This window comes from Giraffa tippelskirchi, chromosome 11 (assembly GCF_054371585.1).
Source record: "Giraffa tippelskirchi isolate mGirTip1 chromosome 11, T2T-mGirTip1v1.2.pri, whole genome shotgun sequence".
Taxonomy (NCBI): domain Eukaryota; kingdom Metazoa; phylum Chordata; class Mammalia; order Artiodactyla; family Giraffidae; genus Giraffa; species Giraffa tippelskirchi.
Genome location: NC_137285.1, coordinates 39,724,364 through 39,737,808, shown reverse-complemented (window position 1 = coordinate 39,737,808; position 13,445 = coordinate 39,724,364). Strand labels below are relative to the sequence as shown.

General features: G+C 41.2%; 1 long non-coding RNA gene across 2 annotated transcripts in view; it reads right to left on the bottom strand.

Moving 5' to 3' along the window:
* Positions 1 to 1,512: 1,512 nt before the first annotated feature.
* LOC145525364 (uncharacterized) overlaps positions 1,513 to 13,445 on the bottom strand; it is an 85,029-nt gene continuing 73,096 nt past the window's right edge. Inside the window, exon 4 of one of the 2 annotated variants that reach the window (XR_014068138.1) lies at positions 1,513 to 5,152. This is a non-coding gene — a long non-coding RNA (uncharacterized LOC145525364). The remainder of the gene's footprint in view (positions 5,153 to 13,445) is intronic. The other variant, XR_014068139.1, reaches the window with a different exon arrangement.

The following is a 13,445-nucleotide window of genomic DNA, read 5'->3' as shown; positions in this document are numbered from 1 at the left end:
ATTTTCTCTTTTTTTTCTTGATGAGTCTAAATGTTTGTCAATTTTGTTTATCTTCTCAAAGAACCAGCTTTTAGTTTCATTAATCTTTACTATTGTTTCTTTCATTTCTTTTTCATGTATTTCTGCTCCAATCTTTATGATTTGTCTCCTTCTACTAAGTTTTGGGGTTTTTTGTTCTTCTTTTTCCAGTTGGTTTGGTGTAGTGTTATGTCTACTCAATGTTTTTCTTGTTTCTTTAGGTAGGATTGTATTGCTATAAACTTCTCTCTTAGGACTGCTTTTGCTACAACCCATAGGTTTTGAGCTGTCATGTTTTCATTGTCATTTGTTTCTAGAAAGTTTTTGATTTCCCTTTTGATTTCTTCAGTAACCTGTTGGTTATTTAGAAACAGGTTGTTTCATCTCCGTGTGTTTGTGTTTCTTACAGTTTTTTTTCTTGTAATTGATATCTAGTCTCATTGCATTGTGGTCGGAGAAGATGCTTGATATGATTTCAGTTTTCTTAAATTTACTGAGGTTCGGTCTGTGACCCAAGATGTGTTCTATCCTGGGGAATGTTGCACGTGCACTTCGAGAAGAAGGTGTATTCTTCTGCATTTGGATGGAATTTCCTGAAGATATCAATGAGATACACCTCACCTAACGTATCATTTAAGACTTATGTTTCCTGATTTATTTTCTGTTTTGATGATCTGTCCATTGGTGTGAGTGTGGTGATAAAGTCTCCACACTCACAATAAAGTATTCTTGTTTACCGTCAATTTCTCCTTTTATGTCTGTTAGTGTTTGTCTTATGTATTGAGGTGCTCCAATGTTGGGTGCATAGGTATTTACAATTGTTATGTCTTCCTCTTGAATTTATCCCTTAATCATTATGTAGTGTCCTTCCTTATCTTTTGCAATCTTCTTTATTTTAAGGTCTATTTTGTCTGATATGAGGATTTCTAATCCATCTTTCTTTTGCTTCCCATTTGCATGGAATATATTATTCCACCCTCTCACTTTCAGTCTATATGTGTCTTTAGGTCTGAAGTGGGTTTCTTGTAGACAGCATATATATGGGTCTTGTTTTTGTATCCATTCAGCCAGTCTATGTCTTTTGGTTGGAGATTTAATCCATTTACATTGAAAATAATTATCAATATATATGTTCCTATTGCCATGTTCTTAATTGTTTGGGGTTGATTTTGTAGATCTTTTTTCTTCTCTTGTATTTCTTGACCAAATAAGTCTGTTTAACATTTCTGTAAAGCTGGTTTGGTGGTACTGAATTCTCTTAACTTTTGCTTGTCTGAAAAGCTTTTGATTTCTACATTAATTTTGAAAGAGATCCTTGCTGGGTACAGTAATCTTGTTTGTAGACTTTTCCCTTTCAGTGCTTTAAATATATCCTGCCATTTTCTTCTGGCCTGCAGAGTTTCTATTGAAAGATCAGCTGTTAGGCATATGGGGTTTCCCTTGTATGTTACTTGTTGCTTCTCCCTTGCTACTTTTAATATTCTTTGTGTTTAGTCTTTGTTAGTTTGATTATTATGTGTCTCGGCATGTTTCTCCTTGGGTTTATCCTGTATGGGACTCTTTGTGCCTCTTGGACTTAGATTGACTATTTCCTTTTCCATGTTGGGGAAATTTTCAATATAATCTCTTCAAAAATTTTCTCATACCCTTTCTTTTTCTCTTGTTCTTCTGGGACCCCTATAATTTGAATGTTGGTGCCTTTGATATTGTCCCAGAGGTCTCTGAGACTATCCTCAGTTATTTTCATTCTTTTTACTTTATTCTACTCTTCAGAAGTTATTTCCACCATTTTATCTTCCAGCTCACTGCTTTGTTCTTCTGCTTCAGATATTCTGCTATTGATTCCTTCTAGAGTATTTTAATCTCAGTAATTGTGTTGTTTGTCTCTGCATGTTTATTCTTTATTTCTTCTAGGTCTTTGTTAATTGATTCTTGCATTTTCTTCATTTTGTTTTCAAGGTTTTTGATCATCTTTGCTATCATTATTCTGAATTCTTTTTCAGATAGTTTGCCTATTTCCTCTTCATTTATTTGGACTTCTGTGTTTCTATTTATTCCTTCATTTGTGTAGTATTTCTCTGCCTTTTCATTTTTTTTTTTTTAACTTATTGTGTTTGAGGTCTCCTTTTCCCAGGCTTCAAGGCTGAATTCTTTCTTCCTTTTGGTTTCTGCCCACTTAAGCTTGGTCCAGTGGTTTGTGTAAGATACGTATAGGGTGAGATTTGTGCTGAGTCTTTGTTTTTCCTCTGATGGGCAAGGCTGAGTGAGGTGGTAATCCTGTATGCTGATGCTGGGTTTGTATGTTTGTTTTGTTTGTTGTTTAGATGAGGCATCCTGCACAGGGTACTACTGGTGGTTGGGTGATGCCAGCTCTTATATTCCAGTGGTTTCCTTTGTGTGAGTTCTCACTGTTTGTTAACCCCTAAGGTTAGTTCTCTGGTAGTCTAGGGTCTGGGAGTCAGTGCTCCCACTCCAAAGGCTCAGAGCTTGATCTCTGGTCAGGAATGAAGATTCCACAAATGGTTTGTTATGGCATTAAGTGAGGTTAAAACAAATATCCAAAAATGAGAAATCAAAGATGAACCCCAGACAAATGGCAGTTACAAAATCAGGCAAATAATTAAAATAATGAAGTATACACATATACATATACATCCATGAGCAAAGTCAAAACACTCCAACAAAAACAAAGTACAATAGATTGACCCGGCAAACAAAGGAAATAAACAATTATATTTACCAGTTAAGAACAGAACTAACTAAAGCACAAACTAGAAAACAAAACTAAAGCAAGGTGCCAAGTGGGGAATAAAGCAATGAAAACAAAACTAACATATATGTTGAGAGGAAAGGAAAGAAAGAAAGAATAGATATGCAAAGTTAAATAGAGGTAGATAAAGAAGATTTATATATATTAAAGATTAACTGCATGGGGAAAAGAACATAGGGAAAGCAAACAGGAATAAATGTAGAAAAAACAATAATAGATTTTAAAAATTAAAAAAAGAGAAATGAAAAAAAAAAAAAAAGGAAAACTCCCCAGACCTGCCAAAGCCCCATGCAGAGGCAGAGGTGTATAACAACAATAAATGTGACTGAGATAAAAAAGAAAAAAAAGCTCAAAAGCTTAATTAGATTTCATGGTGCCAATAAAATCGACAACTACAACAGAGTGGGGGGAAAAAGGAAAAAAAAAAAATCCAAAAGAATCTACAGAACAAGTCAAAACATAAGAATAATAAATGTTTTTCTTGAGTCACTGCTGTCAGTCACTGCTGTCCTTTACCTCGCTGGGAGTCACAGTCCACCTTACCTCCCTAGGATGCCCTCTAACACTGTGCTGATCTCTGGACCTGCTGTGAGGGCAGCTCAGATTCTAATCTGGTCCTACTCCTCTGTGTTCTTGCCTCCAAGGTCCACAGCTATCAGAACTAGTGCATTTTCTTTTGTGGGAGCTCTCAATGACCTTTTATATATTCCATCGACACAAGGTCTGCCTAGTTGATCCTGTGGATTTAATCTTCAGCTTGTACAGCTGTTGGGAGGGTTTGGGGTCTTCTTCCTTAGTCACACTGCCCCTGGGTTTCAATTGTGGTTTTATTTCCATCTCTGCTTGCGGGTCATCCACTGGGGTTTGCTCCTGAGGCTGCCCTGGAGGACTAGAGTTCGCCTCTGTGAGGGACAGGTGTGGAAGTGGTGAAGCTGCTTGGGTCACAGGGGATCAGGCAGCACCAGGTACTCAGGGGAGTTGGCGGCTAGGACAGCAGGAAATACACGGCTCTAGAAGGGTATGGCAACCAGTATTGGCCAATATGCTCCAGTACTCTTGCCTGGAGACCCCCCTACCCCCCCAACAGAGAAGACTGGCAGGCCACAGTCTACAGAGTCGCAAAGAGTTGGACATTACTGAAGCGCCCCTGTGCACATAGGCACAAGACATTTTTTGCCTGTGGCAGCTCTGCCCCAGTGAGGGTTGAGCATGAAGGTGGTGCAGCTGCTTGGCTTGAGGGGACCCTGGGGTGCCAAGTGTGCAGGGACACGGACTGTCTCCGCCCCAGGAGTTATGGCCCTATCAGAGCCTTTTTTCAAGCCCCTTTCAGCTGGCGATCAGAAGGCCTCTTTGGCCAGCCTTTCTCTGTAGCTCCGCCCGTTCAGGCACTTAGGCGACTTCCTTGCCTGGGTCCTTCTCTGTTGTTCTGTGCATCAGGCACATAGAGGGGCCCCCTAGCTGGGGTCCTACTCTGTAGATCAGCATGTCAGGCACTTAAAGGGGCACACTGGGTGGGGTTCTACGTTGTAGTTCAGTGCGTCAGGCCTTTGATGGGCGAGCTCCTCTATTGTTCAGCTGCCAAAGCTGGAGTGTGGGGGGAGAGAGGCTATGGTGATGGCTCCACCCACTACGTGTGACTCAGCAGTACCGCCTTGCTTCTATGGCTGTCCGGCTTTCCTCCAGTCTTTTCCCACCACAATCTCCTCCTTCACATCCCCTTGATCCATCTTTCTGTAGTCAATAGCAGCCCTCGCCGGGGGGGATTGCTCCACAATCCTACACTCCGTCTCCCAGCTGCTGCGCCTTCCAGGGGATCTGCGTCCCTGTCTGGGATATGTATGGCTGCAGCAAGGACTGTCTGATTCTCATTCCATTTAGGCTGCCACATATCAGCTGTTTCACTCTCAGCCTTAAATGTTTCTCCTCTGACTCAGAAAATTGCCCCAATGTGGGGATCAGACTTCAGTTACCCCACCTGCCAAGGGTAGGTCCAGTCCTACTAACACCCCCATTTTTCGACCTAGTTCCTTCCTTCTACTGAGTTTTGCATGGTTCTATATATTCTTTTCTGCAGGTCAGGTACTCCTGTCTGCTCTCAGCTGGTGTTCTGCATGCACTTCTGTGTCTGAAGGTGTATTCCTGATGTATCCGTGGAGAGAGATGTATTCCATGTCCACTTACTCCTCTGCCATCTTTTTCTCCCTGAGATTTAATCTTTTAAGAAATACTTGAGTGCTACCCTGTGCCAAGCACTGTGTAGGACTCTGTCATAAACCAGCAGCTGTCCTCAGTGATGGCTGCTGCAAGGAGAGGATAGGGCTTACCTGGGAATGAAGCTAACACAAGAAAAAGCAGCTTGAAAACCTAGAAAAGAAGAACAACCCTTGTGATCTTTATTGAGCATCTAGATCTAGCTGTGGCTGATGCTTATGTTGGACTTATAAGTTAATAAGGAGCCGTACAATTAAAAATTTCACCAAGTGTTACTGAATAAAATACATGCCAACTCCTAATCATTTCACAACCTGAATTTTCATTTTTGTCTGCCAGTACGTAATTTTATTTTTGGATGACTACTGTACACTGCTACTTGAAAATGCCAATGAAATTTCTGAAATAAAACATAGCCAAAAGTAGGCTCATTATTATAATTTACCAGAATATAAGTTCCATTAGAGCAGGGACTTTGTTTTGCTCACTGTTATGCTTCAGTGCCTATAAGAGTGCCTGGCACATAATAAGCACACAAAAATATTGTTGAACAAGAAATGAAATCCAAACGCCTTAGAACTCCCATTATGATACACTTTCATATCAGTGAGGTTGGAATGTTGTGGTTTGGAGAGTGAGTTCATTAGAATTGGTCAGGTAACTTTGTCAGTTGAAAACTACCACTTATTACAGCTGGGCTTTCCCAGTGGCTCAGCAGAAAAGAATCCGCCTGTGATGCAGGAAGATGCAGCAGATGCGGGTTCCATCCCTGGGTTGGGAAGATCCCTGAAGGAGGGCATGGCAACCCACTCCAGTATTCTTGCCTGGAGAACCCCATGGACAGAGGAGCCTGGTGGGCTGCAGTCCATGGGGTTGCAAAGAGTCAGCAACTAAGCACACACACACTTATTAGTTATAAATGACATTTAAATATTAAATAAAATCAAGCTTTGGATGAAAAAATTCACATCCATGTTAGGGTATTTATACAATGTGAAGAGTCTTCTAAGCTTCCTGCTTTTTCAGCTTTGTAAATGTTTCAGTTATCTTTTGCCATCATCTTAAGCCACCCCAACGGAGAAGGTAATGGCACCCCACTCCAGTACTCTTGCCTGGAAACTCCCATGGACGGAGGAGCCTGGTAGGCTGCAGTCCATGGGGTCGTGAAGAGTCCGACACGACTGAGCGACTTCACTTTCACTTTTCACTTTCGTGCATTGGAGAAGGAAATGGCAACCCACTCCGGTATTCTTGCTGGAGAATCCCAGGGACGGCGGAACCTGGTGGGCTGCCGTGTATGGGGTCGCACAGAGTCGGACACGACTGAAGCGACTTAGCAGCAGCAGCAGCAGTAAGCCACCCCAAAGCTTAGTGAGTTGGAACAATGGTTATTTTATTGTATCTCATGACTTTGAGAGTTAAGTAGAGCTTGGCTACGTGACTGTTTTGCATGGTGTTCCTGTTGATCACTTGGTACTATTCAGCTGCCTGACTGAGCTAGTCTGGCGTAACTGTGTATGTGATACACAGAACAGATCATGTTAGCAGTCTCTTATATTAATAATAATCACTGACTCCAGAAATTAATAAATGAATTTTACAAAAGTTGAAAAGTCTGCACCACTGATATAACATCTAATTTTCTTGATTTTTTATTTACGTTTAAACAATTAATAAAGTTGAAGGATAAATTTTAATTTACAGAGATACTATTTAAATTCAACTAATGTTTCACAGTCAACACCAAAATCAGATTGATTATATTCTTTGCAGCCAAAGCAGAGAAGGCAATGGCCCCCACTCCAGTACTCTTGCCTGGAAAATCCCATGGATGGAGGTGCCTGGTAGGCTGCAGTCCATGGGGTCGTGAAGAGTCGGACACATTGAGCAACTTCACTTTCAATTTTCACTTTCATGCCTTGGGGAAGGAAATGGCAACCCACTCCACTGTTCTTGCCTGGAGAATCCCAGGGACGGCGGAGCCTGGTGGGCTGCCGTCTATGGGGTCGCACAGAGTCGGACACAACTGAAGGGACTTAGCAGCAGCAGCAGCAGCCAAAGATGGAGAAGCTCTATACAGTCAGCAAAAACAAGAACGGGAGCAGACTGTGGCTCAGATCATGAACTGCTTATTGCCAAATTCAGACTGAAATTGAAGAAAGTGGGGAAAACCACTAGACTATTCAGGTATGACCTAAATCAAACCCCTTATGACTATACAGTGGAAGTGAGAAATAGATTTAAGGGACTAGATCCGATAGACAGAGTGCCTGATGAACTATGGACGGAGGTTCATGACATTGTACAGGAGACAGGACTCAAGACCATCCCCAAGAAAAAGAAATGCAAAAAAGCAAAATGGCTGTCTGAGGAGGCCTTACAAATAGCTGTGAAAAAAAGAGAAGCTAAAAGCAAAGGAGAAAAGGAAAGATATACCCATTTGAATGCAGAGTTCCAAAGAATAGCAAGGAGAGATAAGAAAGCCTTTCTCAGCGATCAATACAAAGAAATAGAGGAAAACAATAGAATGGGAGAGACTAGAGATCTCTTCAAGAAAATTAGAGATACCAAGGGAACATTTCACGCAAAGATGGGCTCAATAAAGGACAGAAATGGTATGGACCTAACAGAAGCAGAAGATATTAAGAAGAGGTGGCAAGAATACACAGAAGAACTGTACAAAAAAGATCTTCATGACCCAGATAATCATGATGGTGTGATCACTCACCTAGAGTCAGACATCCTGGAATGTGAAGTCAAGTGGGCCTTAGGAAGCATCACTATGAATAAAGCTAGGTGTTGGAATTCCAGTTGAACTATTTCAAATCCTAAAAGATGATGCTGTGACAGTGCTGCACTCAATATGCCAGTAAATTTGGAAAATGCAGCAGTGGGTCACAGGACTGGAAAAAGTCAGTTTTCATTCCAATCTCTAAGAATGGAGGCAGGTAAGGTGGTCTCATATTCCCATCTCTTTAAGAATTTTCCAGTTTGTTCTGATCCACCCAGTCAAAGGTTTTAGCATAGTCAACGAAGCTGAAGTAGATGTTTTTCTGGAATTCTCTTGCTTTTTCTATGATTCAACGGATGTTGGCAATTTGATCTCTGGTTGCTCTGCCTTTTCTAAACCCAGCTTGTACATCTGGAAGTTCTTGGTTCACATACTGTTGAAGCCTAACTTGGAGGATTTTGAGCATTACTTTGATAGCATGTGAGATGAGTGCAATTGTGCGGTAGTTTCAACATTCTTTGGCATTGCCCTTCTTTGGGGTTGGAATGAAAACTAACCTTTCCAGTCCTGTGGCCACTGCTGAGTTTTCCAAATTTGCTGATATATTGAATGCAGCACTTTCACAGCATCATCTTTTAGGATTTGAAATAGCTCAGCTGGAGTTCCATCACCTCCACTAGCTTTGTTTGTGGTTAACGCTTCCTAAGGCCCACTTGACTTCACAATCCAGGATGTCTAGCTCTAGGTGAGTGATCACATCATCATGGTTATCTGGGTCGTTAAGCTTATAAGTTACTAAGTGATAACACTAGGAGCATTTCTTGCCCTTATATTTGGTCTTTGACCCATCTCTGACACAGAGCTCCTAAGTCCCTTAAGTGATGAGAGCAGTAAGAGCATTCTTGTTCTAATGAGGCAACTGTGGGTGGGCTCCTGAATGGGTCCTGGATGGGGGGTGATCACTAGAAAGACAAAGCCATGATTAGAAGCTTGGAAATTTTAGCCCTATGCCTTTTCCTCTAGAAAAGGGAGAGGGGTTAAAAACAGAGTTAATAATTAATCATGCCTATATAAGAAGCCTTCATGAAATCTCAAGGTTCAGGAGCTTAATGACTGGTGGACACAGCCACATCAGGAGGGTGATGCATCAAACTCCACAGAAGCCCCTGTGCTCAGGACCCTCCTGCACCTCATGTTTTCTATTTATCTAGGCTGTTCATCTGAATCCTTTATCATATTCTTTAATAAAATGATAAATGTAAGTAAGTGTTTCCCTGAGTTCTGTGAGCCACTGTAGCATATTAATTGAACCCAACAAGGGAGTCATTGGAATCTTTGATCTATAGCTAGTTGGTTAGAAGTCCAAGTGATAAACTGCTCTTGTGACTGGTATCTGAAGCGCATACATACGTTTGTATGTTTGTTGGGGAGCAGTCTTGAGAGGCTGAAATCTTACCCCGTGGGATCTGACATTATAACCAGGTAGACAGTGTCAGAATTGAGTTACACTCTAGTCCATCAAGCTGGTATCATGGAGAATTGCTTGTTGTGGGGAAAACCTCCACACATTTGGTGACCAAAAGTGTTCTGAAAAGTAGCAAAGCGGACACACAGGGAAGAAACACACAGTAGGGAAGAACTGGAGTTTTTCTCACACAGGTGAAGAACTGAAAAGTTTTTTTCCTTTTCAGAGAACTTGCAATGAACATGATTTGCTGAGTCTGCATATGTGGGAGGCTGACAGTATAATGGATTTCTCTACATTAACTTCTGTGTACAGTATAATATTTATTAAAGGATAAGTAACACAAATAGGCTAATTTGATGTTTACATGTATATTACTGAAACTAAACAGCAGTGATAGCAATTTTTTAGAAACCAGGGCAACAAAAGATTTTTCTCAAGTAGTAAAGTTTTAAGACTCACATTGTTTAGAATTAGTAGCTCATAGTCATAATAAAAATCAGACCAACTTTCTGTTTGTTTTCTGAATCGCTTATTGCCCACACCTGGGACAGATTGGTACACTACAGGTTTAGAGGGTCCAAGATGTCTAGGACTTTCTTCCAAATGGCTGGAATGCTGTGTACAGCTGAGAATGTCAATATGAGTACTACTTGTGGCCTCAGGCTAGGGAGACTTCTCCCTTGGTAATGCAAGTTTCCCAGAGAAGAATACCCTAAAAGACTTCCACAAAACTACAGGATTTCTTAGACTTAGCGTGGGAAGTCAGACTATTACTTTCTATGCATTCTGTAGGTCAAGATACAAGGGGTCCAGTCCAGATTCAAGGGGGAGGGAAGTTAGCTTCCAGATCTTAATAGGAGGAAATTAAAAGATGCTTGCTCCTTGGAAGAAAAACTACGACAAACCTACATAGCATAATTTAAAGCAGAGACATCACGGCTGACAAAGGACCTATAGTCAAAGCTATGGTTTTTCCATAAGCATGTATCCAGATGTGAGAGTTGGACCATACAGAAGGTTGAGTGCTGAAGAATTGACGCTTTCTAATCGTGGTGTTGGAGAAGACTCTTGAGGGTTTCCCTGGTGGCTCAGATGGTAAAGAATCCGCTTGCAATGTGGGAGATGTGGGTTTGATCCCTGGGTTGGGAAGATGCTGTGGAGGAGGACATGGCAACCCACTCCAGTATTCCTGCCTGGAGAATCCCCAGGGACAGAGGAGCCTGGTGGGCTATAGTCCACGGGGTTGCAAAGAGTTGGACATGGCTGAGTGACTAAGTACATACACAGAAGGCTCTTGAGAGTCCCCTGAACAGTAAGGAGATCATGAACAGTAAGGAGATCAAACCAGTCAATCCTAAAGGAAATCGATCCTGAATATTCACTGGAAGGACCGATGCTAAATCTGAAGTTCCAAAACTTTGGTCACCGGATGTGAAGCACCGACTCTTTGGGAAAGACTCTGATGCTGGGAAAGTTTGAGGGCAGGAGGAGAAGGGGGCGACAGAGGATGAGATGGTTGGAGAGCATCATCGACTCAGTGGACCTGAGTTTGAACAAACTCAGAGATAGTGAAGGACAGGAAAACCTAGAGTGCTGCAGTCCAGAAGGTCACAAAGAGTTAGACACGACTGAGCAACTGAACACCACCAATAATAGTAAAATATTTGCAGCCATCTTTAATCCTCCAGTATCAATATAATTTTTACTTAGGGGACTTACTTCCTCTACCTATTAAGTTTTGCTCCACTCTCTTCTTTACCTTTTATTCAATGAGTACCTTGTCTGACCCCGGTTCTTCTGTCAGGCATTTAGAATATATGAATTAATCACTGTGACTTCTGAATTTCTGATTTTATTCCTTTTTTGTTTTAATATATTTATTTCTCAAAGGCCCATTTGAGGTAGTGAGCAGCATAGTATAGCATAGGTACAAAGGTTCTGGAGCCATTCTGACCAGGTTCAAGGGATAGGTATTTAACATCTCTGTGCTCTAGTACCCCCATCTGTACACTAGGGATAATGGTGACAGTAACTACCTGTCCAATTGTGTGACATTTAAATGCTTTCATATATATAAAGCTCTTAGAACAGTGTCTCTCACATAGCATGTGCTGAACAAATGATCACTATTATTATTACTATATGTTTTGATTTGAGTTCACTAGGCAGAAGACCCTGAAACAAAGACCTGAGTGCACGTAGTTTATCTGGGAGGTGATCCCAGTAACCATCAGTAAGGAAGTGAGGATGTGAAATATGGAAAGGAAGGCAGTCAAAAAAGGCAAATTATCAACTTGGAAAACTCGAGCTTCATCTCACCGGAGAATGTTGGGAGTCAGTGTAGAATATACATTTCACAGTGATCTCATTCTAAGGGGCAAGAATATCAGTTATTTAGATACCAGTTGTCATCCATCATTGGAAAATGACTTTTTCCAGAGGAGTGTGAATTCCCTGATATTTTCCTTCTGCTGTGTGAGAAAGTGTCCAGGCAAAGAGATACAGATGGTAGTAATTGGAGGTCAGGTCATGGGCACAAAAGTGATAAGGCTGACCAAAAGACATGGGAAAGGCACTGATGGCTTCCACTACATGTTACTCATCTGCCCAGGATTCTATTAATAGACTGGGTTCCTATATGTGGTGACCACTCTAAAAATTGGCCAAGTGTAGCTTAGAGAGAGAGAGAAGTAGTTTCTGTAAGTTGGGCCAAGAAAGTAGTAGAGGAAGTAGAAGTAAGAGATGAGAGTGTGATGGTATCAGTGATAATTGGCTCACATGCTCACATGCACATGGGTATCTTTATTGGATATGCCTCTCACCAACTGGGCATTCTGTATTTACCCACTTTCTTTCTTAATGTTTTATTATTCCTTCAATTAGCAAGGCTAAGCTACTTGCCATGGCACACATGAATCTTGGTCATTCCCACTTTAAAAGTAGAATGACACTATTGTACATGCAGTAAAGTAGGAGGAGGATCACTCTTTACCAGCTCTGTACAGATATATGGCTGTAAACATAATGCATAAACTACTCAAAGTACAAAATTTCCTCAAACTCATAGTCACTATTCATAAACATGAGGAAGTTGCTGTAACTTACAGACTAATTCTGCATAGGCTGGTGAGAGTTTGGAAAACGTCATTCAAGACCACTACTGATTAGTCATCGTACAGTTGGAACCTCTCATTCAGTTATTTGTGGGTTTTCTCAGAAAGACACATAACATTGGCAGTATTTAATTAAACAAAGAGGCCACCAGGTTGAGGTGGCTCTAAAGCAGCCTACTTAGGCAAATCGAAGCCTGTAAGTGCTTCAAAGTTACGTATTTAAAACCTAAGGACAACCAATCACAAGCAGCCAACTAGGCTTTAAGCTATAGCCAATCAATAATTTCCTGACTTTGCTTCTGCCTTTTCTCTATAGAAGTCTCTCCCTGGAGCTCCTGTCAGTGGAGCACTCCTAACCACTTGTGGTTTGCCGCTGCCTGATTCAAATCGATTTTTGCTCAAAGAAACCCTTACAATTTTTAATATGCCTCAGTTTATCTTTTAACAGTAGGAAGAATATTTAGGAAAATGTCTTGAGGGAAAGGCATTGTGTTTGGCTTGTGTCTCTGGCTTCTACCACCCTGGGTTGATCTTGGATCTGCTCTGTGACCCAGGAACAAAAAGGATTTAGTGCTGGGCTGGTGTTCGCAGAGGGAGGCTACCATCTCCTTCTGGAGTTATTTGGGCTGAGCCACACTAAGAATGTTTTTGAAGTGGTATATTCATTAAAAATCAAAACCAGAAGAAATCATAGGAGGAAGGCATTGCAAATCACTGCTGTTTATTTAGGCACGGTGTTACCACTGTGCTGGCAGAAGTTTTATTTTTTCAGTTTGGAACCAATCCCATGAAATCAGAGCTGGCCTCATCAGATGTTCAGTCATCAAGAATTTGGTGAGTGCTCAAGGAATATACCACTGAATGTGGGGAGTGTATACGAAAAAAAAAACAAACCCCAAAACTCTGGCCTTGAGGAGTTTATAGTTTTATAGGTCGAACCAATATGTAATCAAAATAAATGTAGACTTATAAATGCGATACTGACGTATATTTAGGGAGAGGGAGGGATGAGAACTGAACTACTTGTTGAAGAAAAGGTAGAGTTAAGTGGAGAAATCTGCAAAGACATATGTCCCTGACCTAACTTCTCCTTCACTGGTTTCTCTCATTTAGGCTCTAAAAGAAACTGTAACT